This window comes from Mus pahari, chromosome 17 (genome assembly GCF_900095145.1).
Source record: "Mus pahari chromosome 17, PAHARI_EIJ_v1.1, whole genome shotgun sequence".
Lineage (NCBI taxonomy): Eukaryota > Metazoa > Chordata > Mammalia > Rodentia > Muridae > Mus > Mus pahari.
The window spans coordinates 1,025,157-1,032,058 of record NC_034606.1 but is presented as its reverse complement, the minus strand read 5'-3'; the positions used below and the strand labels follow the sequence as shown (position 1 = coordinate 1,032,058).

The following is a 6,902-nucleotide window of genomic DNA, read 5'->3' as shown; positions in this document are numbered from 1 at the left end:
CGCTACTGACCTTGGACTTCAGGTCCACCTGCCAGCACTGCCCAAGTGCTAGGATGACAGGCTTGTGCCCTCATGTATAGTTTACGTGATTCTGGCTGCTTGTGGACGTTGTACATCGTGGTGCGGAGCCTAGTGCGCACCACGATGTACAACGTCCACAAGCAGGATGCCTCACGAACTGACACAGCTGTGCAACTTCTTCAGTCCCCAGGTTGTTTGCCAGGCACAGGTGAGTCAAGTTCTGGTTGCTGAAAAGGGCTGAGGCCAGAATGTGGCAGCTGACAGGTGTGAGGTCACAGCTGTCCAGTCTGCAAGGAGAGCCCCACACCCCCAACCGAGAAAACAATGAGGTCATTCTTAAGTTCCCCTCCTCCCAACTCCCATTCCCACATTTATTAGAGCACTATTCACAACAGTTAAACGATGGAACCAACTGAAGTGTCCAGCAACAGAAGAATTGATGTGGAAAATCTATATGTAGTTAATGGAATATTTTTCTAGCCATCAGGAGAATGAAGTTGCCACTTGTAGAGAGATGGGGGCAACAAGAGAGATGTGCACATATAAGGGAATCAAGCCAATTTCATTTGTGGTACCCAAAGTTCATTTAAAAAAAAGATTTATTTATTATTTATAAGTAAGTACACTGTAGCTGTCTTCAGATATCCCAGAAGAGGGCATCAGATCTCATTATGGGTGGTTGTGAGACACCATGTGGTTGCTGGGATTTGAACTCAGGACCTTCGGAAGAGCAGTCAGTGCTCTTAAGGGCTGAGCCATCTCTCCAGCCCCTAATTTTTAAAAATTATTTTAAAATGTTTGTTTATGTGTATTTGTGCATGTTATGTGGGTGCCCAAGGAGGACAGAAGGGGGCATTAGATTCTCTGGAGCTGGAGTTACAGGTGATTGCGAGATGCCCAATGTGGGTGTTCTGAAATCTGGAAGAGCAACAAGTGTTCATAATTGCTGAGCCATCTTTCCAGCCTCACACTTTCTTTCTTTCTTTCTTTCTTTCTTTCTTTCGTTTTTTTTTTTTTTTTTTCTTTCTTTCTTTCTTTCTTTCTTTCTTTCTTTCATTTAAGTACACTGTAGCTGTCTTCAGACACTCCAGAAGAGGGAGTCAGATCTTGTTATAGGATGGTTGTGAGCCACCTTGTGTTTGCTGGGATTTGAACTCTGGACCTTCGGAAGAGCAGTCGGGTGCTCTTACCTACTGAGCCATCTCACCAGCCCCCCTCACACTTTTCAAAACATCAGGAAGCCTCAGTAGAGGTACCTTCTTCCTGTCCTCACTCTCCTTCCATTCATCATAGGTCCTTAGCTGCTTAGGCTGAGGATAACAAGGCCATTGGGAATGCTGCCTCAGTGGTATTAAGGCTAAACAATTTTGTGGAGAGTTAGTTTTTATGAGAGCAAGTAGATAGAATATGGCTGACAGCTGATTCTCTCTTATATTCTGACTTGCTACATGATCTCTTTCCTGCCTATACATACTTGTGTCATTTGGAGTCTATTCATGGTGAGAATTGCACCAGATATTAAATGAATGAGTCTATTCAATGTTAGGCTTTCAGACTCTAAACCTAGGAGCTAAATAAACTTCTTTTCTTAATAAGTACCTAGGCTAGGATACTTTGTTATAGCAATAGAAAATAGACACATAGTGTCGATAGTTATTATTTAGTCACTAGAATTTAGAATGACATTGGTTGTTTTTAATATTTCTATAATCATCTTGTTCAGTTTCTGGGGTTGAGCAGGAGTTAAGTTTATTTCCTAAACAGGCTCTGTCCATTCTTCTAAACAGCTTTTGTAAGTTAGGCTCAGTAGGTTACCATGAAGGACTCAGAGATCTGGTAAGCATTAGCAGTGCTACTAAAAATGTCAGCAGTATGGTTTGTGGTAGTGCCCAAATGGAACAGTGGAAAATGCTAGCTTGTCATCCACAGTATTTGTGATGTGACTCTGTAGTTCATCTGGCAGAGAGGAGGCTATCTCATTTCCTTTGGTCATCAGAAAGAGGTAGACACAATGTAAAAGGGCATCATTGCTGAGCCTTTTTCTGTGGAGTGGTATTCTGCCATTGTTGTGTTACCCTCTGGTCCTAGGGAGAGGGTAACATTCATGAAAAGCAGACCTAACCCAGTCGAATCTACCTGATACAGACGTTCTGTCTGTATGTGGCCTGTCAATGTGTAAGTTACATTGACTCTAAGGTATGGTGTTTATTTGTTATTCAGGAGTAAATAGACATGCAATTATACTTTAGTAAAGGCCAGAAAACTTGAAATACAAAATTCAGAAAGGCAACAGCTAGTTGAACACTGACTTATCCCAGGCAAAGTAAGGATAAGAACAAGTAAGATGTTGTTTGTGAACAATAGTGTCAAATGAACAAATCAATCACAACTATTTGAAATATAAACATGGAGAATGAGGCAAGTGTCTTATTGATGTACAAGAGGAAACATCTAGAAGAACACCTCCGTGCTAAGCAACACAATCTTTTTAAGTTGGGCAAGGAAATGCCTTTCTAATGTATTCTCAGAAAGCCATTGGGGCCCATGTTCTGATTCTTTAAAATTTCACTGAATAAGAGAATGCTAAAATATCATAAAAGACCTTCTAGACATCTTTCTGTGAGGGTGGAATCAATATGCTGGTAAAGTTGAGTCTCCAAATCTCATTAGGCAGATGGGCATCTATTCTTGCCTCAGTGATCTTCCTGTTGAGTAATTACATTAGGCTGTGAGTTTTAGAGAACTTAAAGATGAAATATTGAAAATTAATTCTTTTTTCTTTTATTTTAGTTTATAATAGTGTTTCTTTTTTTAAAAAAATATTTTACATTTCAAATGCTATCCTCTTCCCAGATCTCCCCTCTGGAACTCCCCATTCCATCCCCTCCCCCTACCTCTTTGAAGGTGCTCCCCACCCATCTACCCATTCCCATCTTCCCGCCCTCCAATTCCTGTACACTAGGGCATCAAACCCCTCAGGCCCAAGGGCTGCTCCTCCCACTTATGTACAACAATGCCATCCTCTGCCACATGTGCGGCCAGAGCCATGGGTCCCTCCATGTGTATTCTTTGGTTGGTGGTTTAGTCCTGGGAGCTCTGAGGGGTCTGGTTGGTTGATATTTTTCCCCCCATGGAGCTGCAAACTCCCTCAGCTCCTTCAGTTCCTTCTCCAACTCCTCCATCAGGGACCCCACTCTCAGTACAATAATTGGCTGTGAGCATCCACTTCTGTATTTGTCAGGCTCTGGTAAAGCCTCTCAGGAGACAGCCATGTCAGGCTTCCACAAGCAAGCATTTCCCAGCATCTGCAATAGCATCCGGGTTTGGTGGGTGTATATGGGATGGATTCCCAGGTCGGGCAGTCTCTGGACAGTCTTTTCTTCAGTCTCTGCTCCACTCTTTGTCTCCATATTTCCTCCTGTGAGTATTTTGTTCCCCCTTCTAAGAAGCACTGAAGCATCCACATTTTGGCTTTCCTTCTTCTTGAGCTTCATATGGTCTGTGAATTTTATCTTGAGTATTCCTAAATTTTGGGCTAATATCCACTTATCAGTGAGTGCATACAGTGTGTGTTCTTTTGTGACTGGGTTACCTTACTCAGGTTGATATTTTCAAGTTCCATCAATTTGCCTGCGAATTTCATGAAGTCATTGTTTTTAATAGCTGAGTAGCACTCCATTGTGTAACTGTACCACATTTTCTGTAGCCAGTCCTCTGTTGAGGGACATCTGGGATGTGTTCAGCTTCCAGCACGTGCCCTTATTACATGTTGGAGCATCTTCTGGGTGAATGCACAGGAGTGGCATTGCTGGGTCCTCTATGCTCAACTTTCTGAGGAACTGTCAAACTGATATCTGGAGTGGTTGTACCAGCTTGCAATCCCACCAGCAATGGAGGAGTGTTCTTCTTCCTCCACATCCTCGCCAGCAGAGCTCTGGGAAGAGGCCTTTCAGTGATGTGTGGTATGAGTCTTAAGATGAATCTTTGTAATGATACAATTGTAACTGATTCCTTTGAAGGGAGGTGGAAATGGCTCCCTGGAAGCCTTCAACTATTGCCTAGTTTCTCAATTGATCAGTCAGCCTCACCCTTTAAACCACTCCCTGTTAGGAATGGAATAAAGAAAGTATTTTAAAAGAGATCTGCCAAATAGGCAATAGCTTTTGCAGTGTAAAGACCTGGGATTTGTTCCACTTCTTTACCCCCCTCTCATATTCCAGCATGTTTCACTCACCCCACCAAAATAAATTTTGCCACTGGCTAATTCCTTTCCATTTTACCTTTCACTGGATTCTCCTTTTGATTTATTCTTCCAACTGTCAGGCTGTTTGATTTTCCCCTTTCTGTTTGCTTTCTGAGTTATTTCAGGGTTATAGCCACAGAGGGATGCAGGATTAACTTGGCACCACACATCTGTGCTGCACAAGAAGAGCCCCTTTTAACATCAGTCATAATTTTCCTACCACAAACTGCAAAGAACATGGGTACAGGTCTGACCTCCCTCTTGACGTAAAGCAGATCCCAGAGTCCTCCTGTGAGAAGAGATCTGCTGGCTTGACTAAGAACTTTGAGTTTTGATTGTACCAAGGTGTTCTGGACTTTCCGGTAGGAAACAGCTTGAATTGTTTTCTCAGACTGCTTGACCAAGAATGTTGAGAGATTAAAGATGAATGAAGAAAACCCATAAAATAACAAGGTGGAAATTGGCAGGGATGTATACATGGTTAGAAGTTAGGAATCCAACAAATCTGATTGTGAGTTCAGGTGCCTTGGCAGCATGATGACAAGAAGAGGAAACAAAACAAAACAAATGTAGTTAGTGAAGAATTTTTATTATGGTTTCTCTTAAATGTGGGTATCTTCACATCTTAACAGAGAGTTCTAGTGGGAACCATGTGAGCTAGAGTTAATTATAAAGACAAAGACCAGGGAATTGATTCGCAGTAGATTTACCCTAAAACGGTTCCCAGGATTTCATCTCTCTCCGTTTCCAAACACATTTGTGGTTTGATTTTGCCACTCCCAGTGTAACTTCATCAAGTTTATTTCTTTATTTTCTGAACCAGGGCTTACATTTTGTTCTGTTCTGAGTAGGCTATGATGCAAGTGGCTGCATTACTGTGAGGGCTAGGCGTCATGTGTCTCTGCGTGGTTTTTGGACTCTTACTTCTCCCATCTGATCAAGCCCCAGCTTGCCTGCTGATGATGAGAAATGCCTTTGACCAGTCAGCTCTCAGCTGACCAGGCACTTAGCTGCATGTACATATATAAATTCTTTGGAGGCCTGTTAACTTGGCTTAGATAAGCTGACAAAGTGAAGAAGTCAATCTTACTTGTAGACATGTGACCTATAGTAATTATGTTTTATCGAAACATGTAGTTCTTGATTTGTTATATAACTATGGCTAACTGATACTACCTTCAAAGACTATCCTTATTAGACAGCAAGTAATAAGTTGGGGGTATCATAGCTCTCTCTGCAGACTGTGGAGTTTGGAGTTCTGGAAAGTCTATAATCCAGATGACTGTCATAGCTGACTAATCTGCTAACAGAAAAAGGAAAAGCAGCTTCACATAGAGTGTCGTGGACTGCTGGCTTGTAGAAGTGAAAGATGTTTATTTCTGATAACACCAGTGTGGACCGTATATTACAGTTGACAAAAAAACTAACCAGGACACTGTTAGAAACAGGGCCTCAAAGAAAGGGGTAGTAGATGGCTGGCTGGAGGTCATTTGGTGTCAAGGAAATTGGTCACTGGAAAGGTTTATGGTGAACTCATTGATATCTCATGGCAGTGGGTCCAGGAGCACCACGGCCAAGGTAAATAGTAGTCCTCAGTAAGAGAGCTGTCCTTTTCCCCTTCCATATCGCTTTCTGTTCTTTAGCTGTGGAGTGGTGGAATACCCTGTTAAAATGGAGCCTAGTGGTGGGAGTACCAGTCAGGCAAATGAAGGGATAGTACCCCTGCTCTCCTTCATCCTTGCTTCTTCCCAAGCAAACTATAAAATTCCCACTGTTACTTGCAGTTTGGAAGTAACATACATGGGTTAACAGTTAAGCTGTCTTACTATTTTCTCAAATCAAAATGAAAATTAAAACAAGAGAAAGAGGAGAGAGACAAAGTTAATTAGCTGGATGATCAAACAAAGTGGCTTGCAAAATGCCATTTGAGATGCTCCCACTGTGCCAGACAACTTTAAGAGGAACAGAGACACTTACAAAATATCAAATCAGATAAATTAATTTTGCTTTTTGATATAAGAAACACATTCTTGTGAGAGCACATCAGCTCTATGTGGCAGTTTTCTACCCAAGGTGACAAATAGATTCTGAAAATGTTTATACCAAAATGAAAAAAAATCCAATAATTCCAAGTTACATGCAAGCAGAGGGACTGTAATGTATCTGTGAAATATGATCTTTGTAAGGAATAAAAAGAACTTATGCTTTGGAGTCAGACAGACATGAGTTTCCATTCATAAGCTGTGAGTCCATAAAGAAGTATATTTAAACCCTTGGGACTTCTTTCTCCTCTTCTCGAAAAGAGAGTTAACAAAATCTGCTGTGTATGGTGAATTGAATGAGATAATATACTGAAAGTATCTTGTTGTGTGCCTGGTACATAGTCAATACTCAAATAAGGACACTTTAAGTTCTAACTAATATAATTTGGCAGTTATTTGACTTCAGCATGATATCAGCACATTATCTCTTATGGGCTATTTGATTAAAGAGATGTATAGGGGATGAAGACAGTTCAGCAAGCACAGCAACCTGAGTTTCTTTTCTTCTTCTTCTTCTTCTTCTTCTTCTTCTTCTTCTTCTTCTTCTTCTTCTTCTTCTTCTTCTTCTTCTTCTTCTTCTTCTTCTTCTTCTTCTT

General features: G+C 41.3%; 1 pseudogene; it reads right to left on the bottom strand.

Moving 5' to 3' along the window:
* LOC110335062 overlaps positions 1-116 on the bottom strand; it is a 60,614-nt pseudogene extending 60,498 nt beyond the window's left edge.
* Between the last annotated feature and the right edge of the window lie 6,786 nt (positions 117-6,902).